The sequence below is a fragment of the Ranitomeya imitator genome, chromosome 2, assembly GCF_032444005.1.
Source record: "Ranitomeya imitator isolate aRanImi1 chromosome 2, aRanImi1.pri, whole genome shotgun sequence".
Taxonomy (NCBI): Eukaryota; Metazoa; Chordata; class Amphibia; order Anura; family Dendrobatidae; genus Ranitomeya; species Ranitomeya imitator.
This window is the reverse complement of record NC_091283.1, coordinates 327412464-327430070: the sequence shown is the minus strand read 5'-3', so window position 1 is coordinate 327430070 and position 17607 is coordinate 327412464. Positions and strand designations below refer to the sequence as shown.

General features: G+C 45.6%; 12 non-coding genes across 12 annotated transcripts; all 12 read right to left on the bottom strand.

Moving 5' to 3' along the window:
- Nucleotides 1-758: 758 nt before the first annotated feature.
- LOC138667969 (U2 spliceosomal RNA) lies at nucleotides 759-952 on the bottom strand. Its single transcript, XR_011319006.1, has one exon. It is a non-coding gene; the product is annotated as a U2 spliceosomal RNA (small nuclear RNA).
- A 1276-nt stretch (nucleotides 953-2228) lies between these two features.
- LOC138667968 (U2 spliceosomal RNA) lies at nucleotides 2229-2422 on the bottom strand. The gene has a single exon (XR_011319005.1). It is a non-coding gene; the product is annotated as a U2 spliceosomal RNA (small nuclear RNA).
- A 1276-nt stretch (nucleotides 2423-3698) lies between these two features.
- Nucleotides 3699-3892, bottom strand: LOC138667967 (U2 spliceosomal RNA). The gene has a single exon (XR_011319004.1). It is a non-coding gene; the product is annotated as a U2 spliceosomal RNA (small nuclear RNA).
- A 1276-nt stretch (nucleotides 3893-5168) lies between these two features.
- LOC138667933 (U2 spliceosomal RNA) lies at nucleotides 5169-5362 on the bottom strand. Its single transcript, XR_011318972.1, has one exon. It is a non-coding gene; the product is annotated as a U2 spliceosomal RNA (small nuclear RNA).
- A 1276-nt stretch (nucleotides 5363-6638) lies between these two features.
- LOC138667966 (U2 spliceosomal RNA) lies at nucleotides 6639-6832 on the bottom strand. Its single transcript, XR_011319003.1, has one exon. It is a non-coding gene; the product is annotated as a U2 spliceosomal RNA (small nuclear RNA).
- Nucleotides 6833-8108: 1276 nt separating this feature from the next.
- Nucleotides 8109-8302, bottom strand: LOC138667965 (U2 spliceosomal RNA). The gene has a single exon (XR_011319002.1). It is a non-coding gene; the product is annotated as a U2 spliceosomal RNA (small nuclear RNA).
- Nucleotides 8303-9578: 1276 nt separating this feature from the next.
- Nucleotides 9579-9772, bottom strand: LOC138667964 (U2 spliceosomal RNA). Its single transcript, XR_011319001.1, has one exon. It is a non-coding gene; the product is annotated as a U2 spliceosomal RNA (small nuclear RNA).
- Nucleotides 9773-11048: 1276 nt separating this feature from the next.
- LOC138667963 (U2 spliceosomal RNA) lies at nucleotides 11049-11242 on the bottom strand. The gene has a single exon (XR_011319000.1). It is a non-coding gene; the product is annotated as a U2 spliceosomal RNA (small nuclear RNA).
- A 1276-nt stretch (nucleotides 11243-12518) lies between these two features.
- LOC138668003 (U2 spliceosomal RNA) lies at nucleotides 12519-12712 on the bottom strand. The gene has a single exon (XR_011319038.1). It is a non-coding gene; the product is annotated as a U2 spliceosomal RNA (small nuclear RNA).
- Nucleotides 12713-13988: 1276 nt separating this feature from the next.
- Nucleotides 13989-14182, bottom strand: LOC138667962 (U2 spliceosomal RNA). Its single transcript, XR_011318999.1, has one exon. It is a non-coding gene; the product is annotated as a U2 spliceosomal RNA (small nuclear RNA).
- Nucleotides 14183-15458: 1276 nt separating this feature from the next.
- On the bottom strand, nucleotides 15459-15652 carry LOC138667961 (U2 spliceosomal RNA). Its single transcript, XR_011318998.1, has one exon. It is a non-coding gene; the product is annotated as a U2 spliceosomal RNA (small nuclear RNA).
- Nucleotides 15653-16928: 1276 nt separating this feature from the next.
- LOC138667960 (U2 spliceosomal RNA) lies at nucleotides 16929-17122 on the bottom strand. Its single transcript, XR_011318997.1, has one exon. It is a non-coding gene; the product is annotated as a U2 spliceosomal RNA (small nuclear RNA).
- Between the last annotated feature and the right edge of the window lie 485 nt (nucleotides 17123-17607).

Sequence of the window (17607 nt, the reverse complement as noted above, 5' to 3'; positions counted from 1 at the left end):
GGCTTGTCAAGGTAAGGAGGCTTATTCAAGAAACAGGCAGGCGATCCGTTGTCTTCCCAGCTCTCCTGAAGCTGGGTGTAGACAGACCATGTGGTCTGCTGCTGCTCCAGCTACAGATTGAAGACGGTGCCATTTTACACTGCCTGATATAGGCCAAGAGCCCATTGTGACACGTGAGAGTTCCAGAGCCTATGGATAAAGGCCCCATTGTGACTGCACGTGAAGGTTCCGCGCTCAGATTCTATCTCCTGCAGGCAGCGCACATGATTGGTCAAAAGTATTAGAATACTACTCACACAGGTGTAGATGGACAAGACAAGCATATTCAAGATCTGCACAGACCCCATTTTTCCATTTTTTTTTTCAAAAATACATATAATACACCACATTCAAACATCAGTGGTCCACAATGTTTTCCAAAAGAATTCATGCATGCGGGCGGTCACAAATGTGGTCTGTATCGCCGAACTACTCATTGGATACTTCAATGTAAACACTTAGTACTGACAGCAGGGGCCTCATTTGGTAGATGGCACAATCTTTTTGCAACACTGTAACAAAAGGCCTAATTCAGGCCTACATCTTAACACACCTGTAGCAACCAGCAAAGTGTTGCAAATGGTCAAGTGAAATCGAGCAAAAGGGTACATTTGGCATTTGAAATGTGCTTTTTCCACCCTGAAAAGAATTCACAGGAAGGGTTAAAAGACAATTTGCGCCGATTTCAATCCAATCTGTTTTTAGAAACTGGATCAGAGAAGGAGTGCACTGATCCCGGAGACACTGCAATAACGGGTCAATGCGTGGAGTGGACAGAGCAAGCTCCAGTTCCAGCTCCCTGTTCTAAAAATCTCTTTAATATGTGGTCCCCAAATAGGGGACGTATCAGATATTAAACTGATAAGAACAGATACTACCACTTGATCTAAGCCATGAAAGGCCGAGAAGCGTTGCCTGAAATGCTTTGCCTCTACGGCCCCACCAAGGCCTACAACCAGCACCCATTGGGGAGACAGCGCGAAAGATTGCCAAGGGGAAGACATTTGTCGAAACTCTGGATGGATGCCTTCTCAAATGACAGTTCTGGTGTGTGTGAGTGTGTGGGTGTGTGTGTTCAAGCTGGGCACAACGCATTTTTGAATCTGCATAACTCCGCCTATTTTAACACACCCTCCATCCCTTTCCTTCGAAATAGTGCAAATAGCCTCTTCAGAGAAAAAGAGGACTTAAACTCTATAGCGCCACCTGTTGGAAGTAGCAATCCTACAAGTCACAATCAACTCTTTAACGACGAGTCATGCAATATGACTTAGGCTTTAAACCAAATCAGTATCTCATTTCGCAGACATGGTGTTTGGGGCTGTTGGCCCTCGTCAGTGCGAAGCATGAGAACTGATTTGGCTAGGTGAGAGGCTCTGGACTGGGGTCTAAGGTGTAACGTCTCTCCTTATGGAGAGTGACATACCAGCTGGCTTGTCAAGGTAAGGAGGCTTATTCAAGAAACAGGCAGGCGATCCGTTGTCTTCCCAGCTCTCCTGAAGCTGGGTGTAGACAGACCATGTGGTCTGCTGCTGCTCCAGCTACAGATTGAAGACGGTGCCATTTTACACTGCCTGATATAGGCCAAGAGCCCATTGTGACACGTGAGAGTTCCAGAGCCTATGGATAAAGGCCCCATTGTGACTGCACGTGAAGGTTCCGCGCTCAGATTCTATCTCCTGCAGGCAGCGCACATGATTGGTCAAAAGTATTAGAATACTACTCACACAGGTGTAGATGGACAAGACAAGCATATTCAAGATCTGCACAGACCCCATTTTTCCATTTTTTTTTTCAAAAATACATATAATACACCACATTCAAACATCAGTGGTCCACAATGTTTTCCAAAAGAATTCATGCATGCGGGCGGTCACAAATGTGGTCTGTATCGCCGAACTACTCATTGGATACTTCAATGTAAACACTTAGTACTGACAGTAGGGGCCTCATTTGGTAGATGGCACAATCTTTTTGCAACACTGTAACAAAAGGCCTAATTCAGGCCTACATCTTAACACACCTGTAGCAACCAGCAAAGTGTTGCAAATGGTCAAGTGAAATCGAGCAAAAGGGTACATTTGGCATTTGAAATGTGCTTTTTCCACCCTGAAAAGAATTCACAGGAAGGGTTAAAAGACAATTTGCGCTGATTTCAATCCAATCTGTTTTTAGAAACTGGATCAGAGAAGGAGTGCACTGATCCCGGAGACACTGCAATAACGGGTCAATGCGTGGAGTGGACAGAGCAAGCTCCAGTTCCAGCTCCCTGTTCTAAAAATCTCTTTAATATGTGGTCCCCAAATAGGGGACGTATCAGATATTAAACTGATAAGAACAGATACTACCACTTGATCTAAGCCATGAAAGGCCGAGAAGCGTTGCCTGAAATGCTTTGCCTCTACGGCCCCACCAAGGCCTACAACCAGCACCCATTGGGGAGACAGCGCGAAAGATTGCCAAGGGGAAGACATTTGTCGAAACTCTGGATGGATGCCTTCTCAAATGACAGTTCTGGTGTGTGTGAGTGTGTGGGTGTGTGTGTTCAAGCTGGGCACAACGCATTTTTGAATCTGCATAACTCCGCCAATTTTAACACACCCTCCATCCCTTTCCTTCGAAATAGTGCAAATAGCCTCTTCAGAGAAAAAGAGGACTTAAACTCTATAGCGCCACCTGTAGGAAGTAGCAATCCTACAAGTCACAATCAACTCTTTAACGACGAGTCATGCAATATGACTTAGGCTTTAAACCAAATCAGTATCTCATTTCGCAGACATGGTGTTTGGGGCTGTTGGCCCTCGTCAGTGCGAAGCATGAGAACTGATTTGGCTAGGTGAGAGGCTCTGGACTGGGGTCTAAGGTGTAACGTCTCTCCTTATGGAGAGTGACATACCAGCTGGCTTGTCAAGGTAAGGAGGCTTATTCAAGAAACAGGCAGGCGATCCGTTGTCTTCCCAGCTCTCCTGAAGCTGGGTGTAGACAGACCATGTGGTCTGCTGCTGCTCCAGCTACAGATTGAAGACGGTGCCATTTTACACTGCCTGATATAGGCCAAGAGCCCATTGTGACACGTGAGAGTTCCAGAGCCTATGGATAAAGGCCCCATTGTGACTGCACGTGAAGGTTCCGCGCTCAGATTCTATCTCCTGCAGGCAGCGCACATGATTGGTCAAAAGTATTAGAATACTACTCACACAGGTGTAGATGGACAAGACAAGCATATTCAAGATCTGCACAGACCCCATTTTTCCATTTTTTTTTTCAAAAATACATATAATACACCACATTCAAACATCAGTGGTCCACAATGTTTTCCAAAAGAATTCATGCATGCGGGCGGTCACAAATGTGGTCTGTATCGCCGAACTACTCATTGGATACTTCAATGTAAACACTTAGTACTGACAGCAGGGGCCTCATTTGGTAGATGGCACAATCTTTTTGCAACACTGTAACAAAAGGCCTAATTCAGGCCTACATCTTAACACACCTGTAGCAACCAGCAAAGTGTTGCAAATGGTCAAGTGAAATCGAGCAAAAGGGTACATTTGGCATTTGAAATGTGCTTTTTCCACCCTGAAAAGAATTCACAGGAAGGGTTAAAAGACAATTTGCGCCGATTTCAATCCAATCTGTTTTTAGAAACTGGATCAGAGAAGGAGTGCACTGATCCCGGAGACACTGCAATAACGGGTCAATGCGTGGAGTGGACAGAGCAAGCTCCAGTTCCAGCTCCCTGTTCTAAAAATCTCTTTAATATGTGGTCCCCAAATAGGGGACGTATCAGATATTAAACTGATAAGAACAGATACTACCACTTGATCTAAGCCATGAAAGGCCGAGAAGCGTTGCCTGAAATGCTTTGCCTCTACGGCCCCACCAAGGCCTACAACCAGCACCCATTGGGGAGACAGCGCGAAAGATTGCCAAGGGGAAGACATTTGTCGAAACTCTGGATGGATGCCTTCTCAAATGACAGTTCTGGTGTGTGTGAGTGTGTGGGTGTGTGTGTTCAAGCTGGGCACAACGCATTTTTGAATCTGCATAACTCCGCCTATTTTAACACACCCTCCATCCCTTTCCTTCGAAATAGTGCAAATAGCCTCTTCAGAGAAAAAGAGGACTTAAACTCTATAGCGCCACCTGTTGGAAGTAGCAATCCTACAAGTCACAATCAACTCTTTAACGACGAGTCATGCAATATGACTTAGGCTTTAAACCAAATCAGTATCTCATTTCGCAGACATGGTGTTTGGGGCTGTTGGCCCTCGTCAGTGCGAAGCATGAGAACTGATTTGGCTAGGTGAGAGGCTCTGGACTGGGGTCTAAGGTGTAACGTCTCTCCTTATGGAGAGTGACATACCAGCTGGCTTGTCAAGGTAAGGAGGCTTATTCAAGAAACAGGCAGGCGATCCGTTGTCTTCCCAGCTCTCCTGAAGCTGGGTGTAGACAGACCATGTGGTCTGCTGCTGCTCCAGCTACAGATTGAAGACGGTGCCATTTTACACTGCCTGATATAGGCCAAGAGCCCATTGTGACACGTGAGAGTTCCAGAGCCTATGGATAAAGGCCCCATTGTGACTGCACGTGAAGGTTCCGCGCTCAGATTCTATCTCCTGCAGGCAGCGCACATGATTGGTCAAAAGTATTAGAATACTACTCACACAGGTGTAGATGGACAAGACAAGCATATTCAAGATCTGCACAGACCCCATTTTTCCATTTTTTTTTTCAAAAATACATATAATACACCACATTCAAACATCAGTGGTCCACAATGTTTTCCAGAAGAATTCATGCATGCGGGCGGTCACAAATGTGGTCTGTATCGCCGAACTACTCATTGGATACTTCAATGTAAACACTTAGTACTGACAGCAGGGGCCTCATTTGGTAGATGGCACAATCTTTTTGCAACACTGTAACAAAAGGCCTAATTCAGGCCTACATCTTAACACACCTGTAGCAACCAGCAAAGTGTTGCAAATGGTCAAGTGAAATCGAGCAAAAGGGTACATTTGGCATTTGAAATGTGCTTTTTCCACCCTGAAAAGAATTCACAGGAAGGGTTAAAAGACAATTTGCGCCGATTTCAATCCAATCTGTTTTTAGAAACTGGATCAGAGAAGGAGTGCACTGATCCCGGAGACACTGCAATAACGGGTCAATGCGTGGAGTGGACAGAGCAAGCTCCAGTTCCAGCTCCCTGTTCTAAAAATATCTTTAATATGTGGTCCCCAAATAGGGGACGTATCAGATATTAAACTGATAAGAACAGATACTACCACTTGATCTAAGCCATGAAAGGCCGAGAAGCGTTGCCTGAAATGCTTTGCCTCTACGGCCCCACCAAGGCCTACAACCAGCACCCATTGGGGAGACAGCGCGAAAGATTGCCAAGGGGAAGACATTTGTCGAAACTCTGGATGGATGCCTTCTCAAATGACAGTTCTGGTGTGTGTGAGTGTGTGGGTGTGTGTGTTCAAGCTGGGCACAACGCATTTTTGAATCTGCATAACTCCGCCTATTTTAACACACCCTCCATCCCTTTCCTTCGAAATAGTGCAAATAGCCTCTTCAGAGAAAAAGAGGACTTAAACTCTATAGCGCCACCTGTTGGAAGTAGCAATCCTACAAGTCACAATCAACTCTTTAACGACGAGTCATGCAATATGACTTAGGCTTTAAACCAAATCAGTATCTCATTTCGCAGACATGGTGTTTGGGGCTGTTGGCCCTCGTCAGTGCGAAGCATGAGAACTGATTTGGCTAGGTGAGAGGCTCTGGACTGGGGTCTAAGGTGTAACGTCTCTCCTTATGGAGAGTGACATACCAGCTGGCTTGTCAAGGTAAGGAGGCTTATTCAAGAAACAGGCAGGCGATCCGTTGTCTTCCCAGCTCTCCTGAAGCTGGGTGTAGACAGACCATGTGGTCTGCTGCTGCTCCAGCTACAGATTGAAGACGGTGCCATTTTACACTGCCTGATATAGGCCAAGAGCCCATTGTGACACGTGAGAGTTCCAGAGCCTATGGATAAAGGCCCCATTGTGACTGCACGTGAAGGTTCCGCGCTCAGATTCTATCTCCTGCAGGCAGCGCACATGATTGGTCAAAAGTATTAGAATACTACTCACACAGGTGTAGATGGACAAGACAAGCATATTCAAGATCTGCACAGACCCCATTTTTCCATTTTTTTTTTCAAAAATACATATAATACACCACATTCAAACATCAGTGGTCCACAATGTTTTCCAAAAGAATTCATGCATGCGGGCGGTCACAAATGTGGTCTGTATCGCCGAACTACTCATTGGATACTTCAATGTAAACACTTAGTACTGACAGCAGGGGCCTCATTTGGTAGATGGCACAATCTTTTTGCAACACTGTAACAAAAGGCCTAATTCAGGCCTACATCTTAACACACCTGTAGCAACCAGCAAAGTGTTGCAAATGGTCAAGTGAAATCGAGCAAAAGGGTACATTTGGCATTTGAAATGTGCTTTTTCCACCCTGAAAAGAATTCACAGGAAGGGTTAAAAGACAATTTGCGCCGATTTCAATCCAATCTGTTTTTAGAAACTGGATCAGAGAAGGAGTGCACTGATCCCGGAGACACTGCAATAACGGGTCAATGCGTGGAGTGGACAGAGCAAGCTCCAGTTCCAGCTCCCTGTTCTAAAAATCTCTTTAATATGTGGTCCCCAAATAGGGGACGTATCAGATATTAAACTGATAAGAACAGATACTACCACTTGATCTAAGCCATGAAAGGCCGAGAAGCGTTGCCTGAAATGCTTTGCCTCTACGGCCCCACCAAGGCCTACAACCAGCACCCATTGGGGAGACAGCGCGAAAGATTGCCAAGGGGAAGACATTTGTCGAAACTCTGGATGGATGCCTTCTCAAATGACAGTTCTGGTGTGTGTGAGTGTGTGGGTGTGTGTGTTCAAGCTGGGCACAACGCATTTTTGAATCTGCATAACTCCGCCTATTTTAACACACCCTCCATCCCTTTCCTTCGAAATAGTGCAAATAGCCTCTTCAGAGAAAAAGAGGACTTAAACTCTATAGCGCCACCTGTTGGAAGTAGCAATCCTACAAGTCACAATCAACTCTTTAACGACGAGTCATGCAATATGACTTAGGCTTTAAACCAAATCAGTATCTCATTTCGCAGACATGGTGTTTGGGGCTGTTGGCCCTCGTCAGTGCGAAGCATGAGAACTGATTTGGCTAGGTGAGAGGCTCTGGACTGGGGTCTAAGGTGTAACGTCTCTCCTTATGGAGAGTGACATACCAGCTGGCTTGTCAAGGTAAGGAGGCTTATTCAAGAAACAGGCAGGCGATCCGTTGTCTTCCCAGCTCTCCTGAAGCTGGGTGTAGACAGACCATGTGGTCTGCTGCTGCTCCAGCTACAGATTGAAGACGGTGCCATTTTACACTGCCTGATATAGGCCAAGAGCCCATTGTGACACGTGAGAGTTCCAGAGCCTATGGATAAAGGCCCCATTGTGACTGCACGTGAAGGTTCCGCGCTCAGATTCTATCTCCTGCAGGCAGCGCACATGATTGGTCAAAAGTATTAGAATACTACTCACACAGGTGTAGATGGACAAGACAAGCATATTCAAGATCTGCACAGACCCCATTTTTCCATTTTTTTTTTCAAAAATACATATAATACACCACATTCAAACATCAGTGGTCCACAATGTTTTCCAAAAGAATTCATGCATGCGGGCGGTCACAAATGTGGTCTGTATCGCCGAACTACTCATTGGATACTTCAATGTAAACACTTAGTACTGACAGCAGGGGCCTCATTTGGTAGATGGCACAATCTTTTTGCAACACTGTAACAAAAGGCCTAATTCAGGCCTACATCTTAACACACCTGTAGCAACCAGCAAAGTGTTGCAAATGGTCAAGTGAAATCGAGCAAAAGGGTACATTTGGCATTTGAAATGTGCTTTTTCCACCCTGAAAAGAATTCACAGGAAGGGTTAAAAGACAATTTGCGCCGATTTCAATCCAATCTGTTTTTAGAAACTGGATCAGAGAAGGAGTGCACTGATCCCGGAGACACTGCAATAACGGGTCAATGCGTGGAGTGGACAGAGCAAGCTCCAGTTCCAGCTCCCTGTTCTAAAAATCTCTTTAATATGTGGTCCCCAAATAGGGGACGTATCAGATATTAAACTGATAAGAACAGATACTACCACTTGATCTAAGCCATGAAAGGCCGAGAAGCGTTGCCTGAAATGCTTTGCCTCTACGGCCCCACCAAGGCCTACAACCAGCACCCATTGGGGAGACAGCGCGAAAGATTGCCAAGGGGAAGACATTTGTCGAAACTCTGGATGGATGCCTTCTCAAATGACAGTTCTGGTGTGTGTGAGTGTGTGGGTGTGTGTGTTCAAGCTGGGCACAACGCATTTTTGAATCTGCATAACTCCGCCTATTTTAACACACCCTCCATCCCTTTCCTTCGAAATAGTGCAAATAGCCTCTTCAGAGAAAAAGAGGACTTAAACTCTATAGCGCCACCTGTTGGAAGTAGCAATCCTACAAGTCACAATCAACTCTTTAACGACGAGTCATGCAATATGACTTAGGCTTTAAACCAAATCAGTATCTCATTTCGCAGACATGGTGTTTGGGGCTGTTGGCCCTCGTCAGTGCGAAGCATGAGAACTGATTTGGCTAGGTGAGAGGCTCTGGACTGGGGTCTAAGGTGTAACGTCTCTCCTTATGGAGAGTGACATACCAGCTGGCTTGTCAAGGTAAGGAGGCTTATTCAAGAAACAGGCAGGCGATCCGTTGTCTTCCCAGCTCTCCTGAAGCTGGGTGTAGACAGACCATGTGGTCTGCTGCTGCTCCAGCTACAGATTGAAGACGGTGCCATTTTACACTGCCTGATATAGGCCAAGAGCCCATTGTGACACGTGAGAGTTCCAGAGCCTATGGATAAAGGCCCCATTGTGACTGCACGTGAAGGTTCCGCGCTCAGATTCTATCTCCTGCAGGCAGCGCACATGATTGGTCAAAAGTATTAGAATACTACTCACACAGGTGTAGATGGACAAGACAAGCATATTCAAGATCTGCACAGACCCCATTTTTCCATTTTTTTTTTCAAAAATACATATAATACACCACATTCAAACATCAGTGGTCCACAATGTTTTCCAAAAGAATTCATGCATGCGGGCGGTCACAAATGTGGTCTGTATCGCCGAACTACTCATTGGATACTTCAATGTAAACACTTAGTACTGACAGCAGGGGCCTCATTTGGTAGATGGCACAATCTTTTTGCAACACTGTAACAAAAGGCCTAATTCAGGCCTACATCTTAACACACCTGTAGCAACCAGCAAAGTGTTGCAAATGGTCAAGTGAAATCGAGCAAAAGGGTACATTTGGCATTTGAAATGTGCTTTTTCCACCCTGAAAAGAATTCACAGGAAGGGTTAAAAGACAATTTGCGCCGATTTCAATCCAATCTGTTTTTAGAAACTGGATCAGAGAAGGAGTGCACTGATCCCGGAGACACTGCAATAACGGGTCAATGCGTGGAGTGGACAGAGCAAGCTCCAGTTCCAGCTCCCTGTTCTAAAAATCTCTTTAATATGTGGTCCCCAAATAGGGGACGTATCAGATATTAAACTGATAAGAACAGATACTACCACTTGATCTAAGCCATGAAAGGCCGAGAAGCGTTGCCTGAAATGCTTTGCCTCTACGGCCCCACCAAGGCCTACAACCAGCACCCATTGGGGAGACAGCGCGAAAGATTGCCAAGGGGAAGACATTTGTCGAAACTCTGGATGGATGCCTTCTCAAATGACAGTTCTGGTGTGTGTGAGTGTGTGGGTGTGTGTGTTCAAGCTGGGCACAACGCATTTTTGAATCTGCATAACTCCGCCTATTTTAACACACCCTCCATCCCTTTCCTTCGAAATAGTGCAAATAGCCTCTTCAGAGAAAAAGAGGACTTAAACTCTATAGCGCCACCTGTTGGAAGTAGCAATCCTACAAGTCACAATCAACTCTTTAACGACGAGTCATGCAATATGACTTAGGCTTTAAACCAAATCAGTATCTCATTTCGCAGACATGGTGTTTGGGGCTGTTGGCCCTCGTCAGTGCGAAGCATGAGAACTGATTTGGCTAGGTGAGAGGCTCTGGACTGGGGTCTAAGGTGTAACGTCTCTCCTTATGGAGAGTGACATACCAGCTGGCTTGTCAAGGTAAGGAGGCTTATTCAAGAAACAGGCAGGCGATCCGTTGTCTTCCCAGCTCTCCTGAAGCTGGGTGTAGACAGACCATGTGGTCTGCTGCTGCTCCAGCTACAGATTGAAGACGGTGCCATTTTACACTGCCTGATATAGGCCAAGAGCCCATTGTGACACGTGAGAGTTCCAGAGCCTATGGATAAAGGCCCCATTGTGACTGCACGTGAAGGTTCCGCGCTCAGATTCTATCTCCTGCAGGCAGCGCACATGATTGGTCAAAAGTATTAGAATACTACTCACACAGGTGTAGATGGACAAGACAAGCATATTCAAGATCTGCACAGACCCCATTTTTCCATTTTTTTTTTCAAAAATTCATATAATACACCACATTCAAACATCAGTGGTCCACAATGTTTTCCAAAAGAATTCATGCATGCGGGTGGTCACAAATGTGGTCTGTATCGCCGAACTACTCATTGGATACTTCAATGTAAACACTTAGTACTGACAGCAGGGGCCTCATTTGGTAGATGGCACAATCTTTTTGCAACACTGTAACAAAAGGCCTAATTCAGGCCTACATCTTAACACACCTGTAGCAACCAGCAAAGTGTTGCAAATGGTCAAGTGAAATCGAGCAAAAGGGTACATTTGGCATTTGAAATGTGCTTTTTCCACCCTGAAAAGAATTCACAGGAAGGGTTAAAAGACAATTTGCGCCGATTTCAATCCAATCTGTTTTTAGAAACTGGATCAGAGAAGGAGTGCACTGATCCCGGAGACACTGCAATAACGGGTCAATGCGTGGAGTGGACAGAGCAAGCTCCAGTTCCAGCTCCCTGTTCTAAAAATCTCTTTAATATGTGGTCCCCAAATAGGGGACGTATCAGATATTAAACTGATAAGAACAGATACTACCACTTGATCTAAGCCATGAAAGGCCGAGAAGCGTTGCCTGAAATGCTTTGCCTCTACGGCCCCACCAAGGCCTACAACCAGCACCCATTGGGGAGACAGCGCGAAAGATTGCCAAGGGGAAGACATTTGTCGAAACTCTGGATGGATGCCTTCTCAAATGACAGTTCTGGTGTGTGTGAGTGTGTGGGTGTGTGTGTTCAAGCTGGGCACAACGCATTTTTGAATCTGCATAACTCCGCCTATTTTAACACACCCTCCATCCCTTTCCTTCGAAATAGTGCAAATAGCCTCTTCAGAGAAAAAGAGGACTTAAACTCTATAGCGCCACCTGTTGGAAGTAGCAATCCTACAAGTCACAATCAACTCTTTAACGACGAGTCATGCAATATGACTTAGGCTTTAAACCAAATCAGTATCTCATTTCGCAGACATGGTGTTTGGGGCTGTTGGCCCTCGTCAGTGCGAAGCATGAGAACTGATTTGGCTAGGTGAGAGGCTCTGGACTGGGGTCTAAGGTGTAACGTCTCTCCTTATGGAGAGTGACATACCAGCTGGCTTGTCAAGGTAAGGAGGCTTATTCAAGAAACAGGCAGGCGATCCGTTGTCTTCCCAGCTCTCCTGAAGCTGGGTGTAGACAGACCATGTGGTCTGCTGCTGCTCCAGCTACAGATTGAAGACGGTGCCATTTTACACTGCCTGATATAGGCCAAGAGCCCATTGTGACACGTGAGAGTTCCAGAGCCTATGGATAAAGGCCCCATTGTGACTGCACGTGAAGGTTCCGCGCTCAGATTCTATCTCCTGCAGGCAGCGCACATGATTGGTCAAAAGTATTAGAATACTACTCACACAGGTGTAGATGGACAAGACAAGCATATTCAAGATCTGCACAGACCCCATTTTTCCATTTTTTTTTTCAAAAATACATATAATACACCACATTCAAACATCAGTGGTCCACAATGTTTTCCAAAAGAATTCATGCATGCGGGTGGTCACAAATGTGGTCTGTATCGCCGAACTACTCATTGGATACTTCAATGTAAACACTTAGTACTGACAGCAGGGGCCTCATTTGGTAGATGGCACAATCTTTTTGCAACACTGTAACAAAAGGCCTAATTCAGGCCTACATCTTAACACACCTGTAGCAACCAGCAAAGTGTTGCAAATGGTCAAGTGAAATCGAGCAAAAGGGTACATTTGGCATTTGAAATGTGCTTTTTCCACCCTGAAAAGAATTCACAGGAAGGGTTAAAAGACAATTTGCGCCGATTTCAATCCAATCTGTTTTTAGAAACTGGATCAGAGAAGGAGTGCACTGATCCCGGAGACACTGCAATAACGGGTCAATGCGTGGAGTGGACAGAGCAAGCTCCAGTTCCAGCTCCCTGTTCTAAAAATCTCTTTAATATGTGGTCCCCAAATAGGGGACGTATCAGATATTAAACTGATAAGAACAGATACTACCACTTGATCTAAGCCATGAAAGGCTGAGAAGCGTTGCCTGAAATGCTTTGCCTCTACGGCCCCACCAAGGCCTACAACCAGCACCCATTGGGGAGACAGCGCGAAAGATTGCCAAGGGGAAGACATTTGTCGAAACTCTGGATGGATGCCTTCTCAAATGACAGTTCTGGTGTGTGTGAGTGTGTGGGTGTGTGTGTTCAAGCTGGGCACAACGCATTTTTGAATCTGCATAACTCCGCCTATTTTAACACACCCTCCATCCCTTTCCTTCGAAATAGTGCAAATAGCCTCTTCAGAGAAAAAGAGGACTTAAACTCTATAGCGCCACCTGTTGGAAGTAGCAATCCTACAAGTCACAATCAACTCTTTAACGACGAGTCATGCAATATGACTTAGGCTTTAAACCAAATCAGTATCTCATTTCGCAGACATGGTGTTTGGGGCTGTTGGCCCTCGTCAGTGCGAAGCATGAGAACTGATTTGGCTAGGTGAGAGGCTCTGGACTGGGGTCTAAGGTGTAACGTCTCTCCTTATGGAGAGTGACATACCAGCTGGCTTGTCAAGGTAAGGAGGCTTATTCAAGAAACAGGCAGGCGATCCGTTGTCTTCCCAGCTCTCCTGAAGCTGGGTGTAGACAGACCATGTGGTCTGCTGCTGCTCCAGCTACAGATTGAAGACGGTGCCATTTTACACTGCCTGATATAGGCCAAGAGCCCATTGTGACACGTGAGAGTTCCAGAGCCTATGGATAAAGGCCCCATTGTGACTGCACGTGAAGGTTCCGCGCTCAGATTCTATCTCCTGCAGGCAGCGCACATGATTGGTCAAAAGTATTAGAATACTACTCACACAGGTGTAGATGGACAAGACAAGCATATTCAAGATCTGCACAGACCCCATTTTTCCATTTTTTTTTTCAAAAATACATATAATACACCACATTCAAACATCAGTGGTCCACAATGTTTTCCAAAAGAATTCATGCATGCGGGCGGTCACAAATGTGGTCTGTATCGCCGAACTACTCATTGGATACTTCAATGTAAACACTTAGTACTGACAGCAGGGGCCTCATTTGGTAGATGGCACAATCTTTTTGCAACACTGTAACAAAAGGCCTAATTCAGGCCTACATCTTAACACACCTGTAGCAACCAGCAAAGTGTTGCAAATGGTCAAGTGAAATCGAGCAAAAGGGTACATTTGGCATTTGAAATGTGCTTTTTCCACCCTGAAAAGAATTCACAGGAAGGGTTAAAAGACAATTTGCGCCGATTTCAATCCAATCTGTTTTTAGAAACTGGATCAGAGAAGGAGTGCACTGATCCCGGAGACACTGCAATAACGGGTCAATGCGTGGAGTGGACAGAGCAAGCTCCAGTTCCAGCTCCCTGTTCTAAAAATCTCTTTAATATGTGGTCCCCAAATAGGGGACGTATCAGATATTAAACTGATAAGAACAGATACTACCACTTGATCTAAGCCATGAAAGGCCGAGAAGCGTTGCCTGAAATGCTTTGCCTCTACGGCCCCACCAAGGCCTACAACCAGCACCCATTGGGGAGACAGCGCGAAAGATTGCCAAGGGGAAGACATTTGTCGAAACTCTGGATGGATGCCTTCTCAAATGACAGTTCTGGTGTGTGTGAGTGTGTGGGTGTGTGTGTTCAAGCTGGGCACAACGCATTTTTGAATCTGCATAACTCCGCCTATTTTAACACACCCTCCATCCCTTTCCTTCGAAATAGTGCAAATAGCCTCTTCAGAGAAAAAGAGGACTTAAACTCTATAGCGCCACCTGTTGGAAGTAGCAATCCTACAAGTCACAATCAACTCTTTAACGACGAGTCATGCAATATGACTTAGGCTTTAAACCAAATCAGTATCTCATTTCGCAGACATGGTGTTTGGGGCTGTTGGCCCTCGTCAGTGCGAAGCATGAGAACGGATTTGGCTAGGTGAGAGGCTCTGGACTGGGGTCTAAGGTGTAACGTCTCTCCTTATGGAGAGTGACATACCAGCTGGCTTGTCAAGGTAAGGAGGCTTATTCAAGAAACAGGCAGGCGATCCGTTGTCTTCCCAGCTCTCCTGAAGCTGGGTGTAGACAGACCATGTGGTCTGCTGCTGCTCCAGCTACAGATTGAAGACGGTGCCATTTTACACTGCCTGATATAGGCCAAGAGCCCATTGTGACACGTGAGAGTTCCAGAGCCTATGGATAAAGGCCCCATTGTGACTGCACGTGAAGGTTCCGCGCTCAGATTCTATCTCCTGCAGGCAGCGCACATGATTGGTCAAAAGTATTAGAATACTACTCACACAGGTGTAGATGGACAAGACAAGCATATTCAAGATCTGCACAGACCCCATTTTTCCATTTTTTTTTTCAAAAATACATATAATACACCACATTCAAACATCAGTGGTCCACAATGTTTTCCAAAAGAATTCATGCATGCGGGCGGTCACAAATGTGGTCTGTATCGCCGAACTACTCATTGGATACTTCAATGTAAACACTTAGTACTGACAGCAGGGGCCTCATTTGGTAGATGGCACAATCTTTTTGCAACACTGTAACAAAAGGCCTAATTCAGGCCTACTTCTTAACACACCTGTAGCAACCAGCAAAGTGTTGCAAATGGTCAAGTGAAATCGAGCAAAAGGGTACATTTGGCATTTGAAATGTGCTTTTTCCACCCTGAAAAGAATTCACAGGAAGGGTTAAAAGACAATTTGCGCCGATTTCAATCCAATCTGTTTTTAGAAACTGGATCAGAGAAGGAGTGCACTGATCCCGGAGACACTGCAATAACGGGTCAATGCGTGGAGTGGACAGAGCAAGCTCCAGTTCCAGCTCCCTGTTCTAAAAATCTCTTTAATATGTGGTCCCCAAATAGGGGACGTATCAGATATTAAACTGATAAGAACAGATACTACCACTTGATCTAAGCCATGAAAGGCCGAGAAGCGTTGCCTGAAATGCTTTGCCTCTACGGCCCCACCAAGGCCTACAACCAGCACCCATTGGGGAGACAGCGCGAAAGATTGCCAAGGGGAAGACATTTGTCGAAACTCTGGATGGATGCCTTCTCAAATGACAGTTCTGGTGTGTGTGAGTGTGTGGGTGTGTGTGTTCAAGCTGGGCACAACGCATTTTTGAATCTGCATAACTCCGCCTATTTTAACACACCCTCCATCCCTTTCCTTCGAAATAGTGCAAATAGCCTCTTCAGAGAAAAAGAGGACTTAAACTCTTTAGCGCCACCTGTTGGAAGTAGCAATCCTACAAGTCACAATCAACTCTTTAACGACGAGTCATGCAATATGACTTAGGCTTTAAACCAAATCAGTATCTCATTTCGCAGACATGGTGTTTGGGGCTGTTGGCCCTCGTCAGTGCGAAGCATGAGAACTGATTTGGCTAGGTGAGAGGCTCTGGACTGGGGTCTAAGGTGTAACGTCTCTCCTTATGGAGAGTGACATACCAGCTGGCTTGTCAAGGTAAGGAGGCTTATTCAAGAAACAGGCAGGCGATCCGTTGTCTTCCCAGCTCTCCTGAAGCTGGGTGTAGACAGACCATGTGGTCTGCTGCTGCTCCAGCTACAGATTGAAGACGGTGCCATTTTACACTGCCTGATATAGGCCAAGAGCCCATTGTGACACGTGAGAGTTCCAGAGCCTATGGATAAAGGCCCCATTGTGACTGCACGTGAAGGTTCCGCGCTCAGATTCTATCTCCTGCAGGCAGCGCACATGATTGGTCAAAAGTATTAGAATACTACTCACACAGGTGTAGATGGACAAGACAAGCATATTCAAGATCTGCACAGACCCCATTTTTCCATTTTTTTTTTCAAAAATACATATAATACACCACATTCAAACATCAGTGGTCCACAATGTTTTCCAAAAGAATTCATGCATGCGGGCGGTCACAAATGTGGTCTGTATCGCCGAACTACTCATTGGATACTTCAATGTAAACACTTAGTACTGACAGCAGGGGCCTCATTTGGTAGATGGCACAATCTTTTTGCAACACTGTAACAAAAGGCCTAATTCAGGCCTACATCTTAACACACCTGTAGCAACCAGCAAAGTGTTGCAAATGGTCAAGTGAAATCGAGCAAAAGGGTACATTTGGCATTTGAAATGTGCTTTTTCCACCCTGAAAAGAATTCACAGGAAGGGTTAAAAGACAATTTGCGCCGATTTCAATCCAATCTGTTTTTAGAAACTGGATCAGAGAAGGAGTGCACTGATCCCGGAGACACTGCAATAACGGGTCAATGCGTGGAGTGGACAGAGCAAGCTCCAGTTCCAGCTCCCTGTTCTAAAAATCTCTTTAATATGTGGTCCCCAAATAGGGGACGTATCAGATATTAAACTGATAAGAACAGATACTACCACTTGATCTAAGCCATGAAAGGCCGAGAAGCGTTGCCTGAAATGCTTTGCCTCTACGGCCCCACCAAGGCCTACAACCAGCACCCATTGGGGAGACAGCGCGAAAGATTGCCAAGGGGAAGACATTTGTCGAAACTCTGGATGGATGCCTTCTCAAATGACAGTTCTGGTGTGTGTGAGTGTGTGGGTGTGTGTGTTCAAGCTGGGCACAACGCATTTTTGAATCTGCATAACTCCGCCTATTTTAACACACCCTCCATCCCTTTCCTTCGAAATAGTGCAAATAGCCTCTTCAGAGAAAAAGAGGACTTAAACTCTATAGCGCCACCTGTTGGAAGTAGCAATCCTACAAGTCACAATCAACTCTTTAACGACGAGTCATGCAATATGACTTAGGCTTTAAACCAAATCAGTATCTCATTTCGCAGACATGGTGTTTGGGGCTGTTGGCCCTCGTCAGTGCGAAGCATGAGAACTGATTTGGCTAGGTGAGAGGCTCTGGACTGGGGTCTAAGGTGTA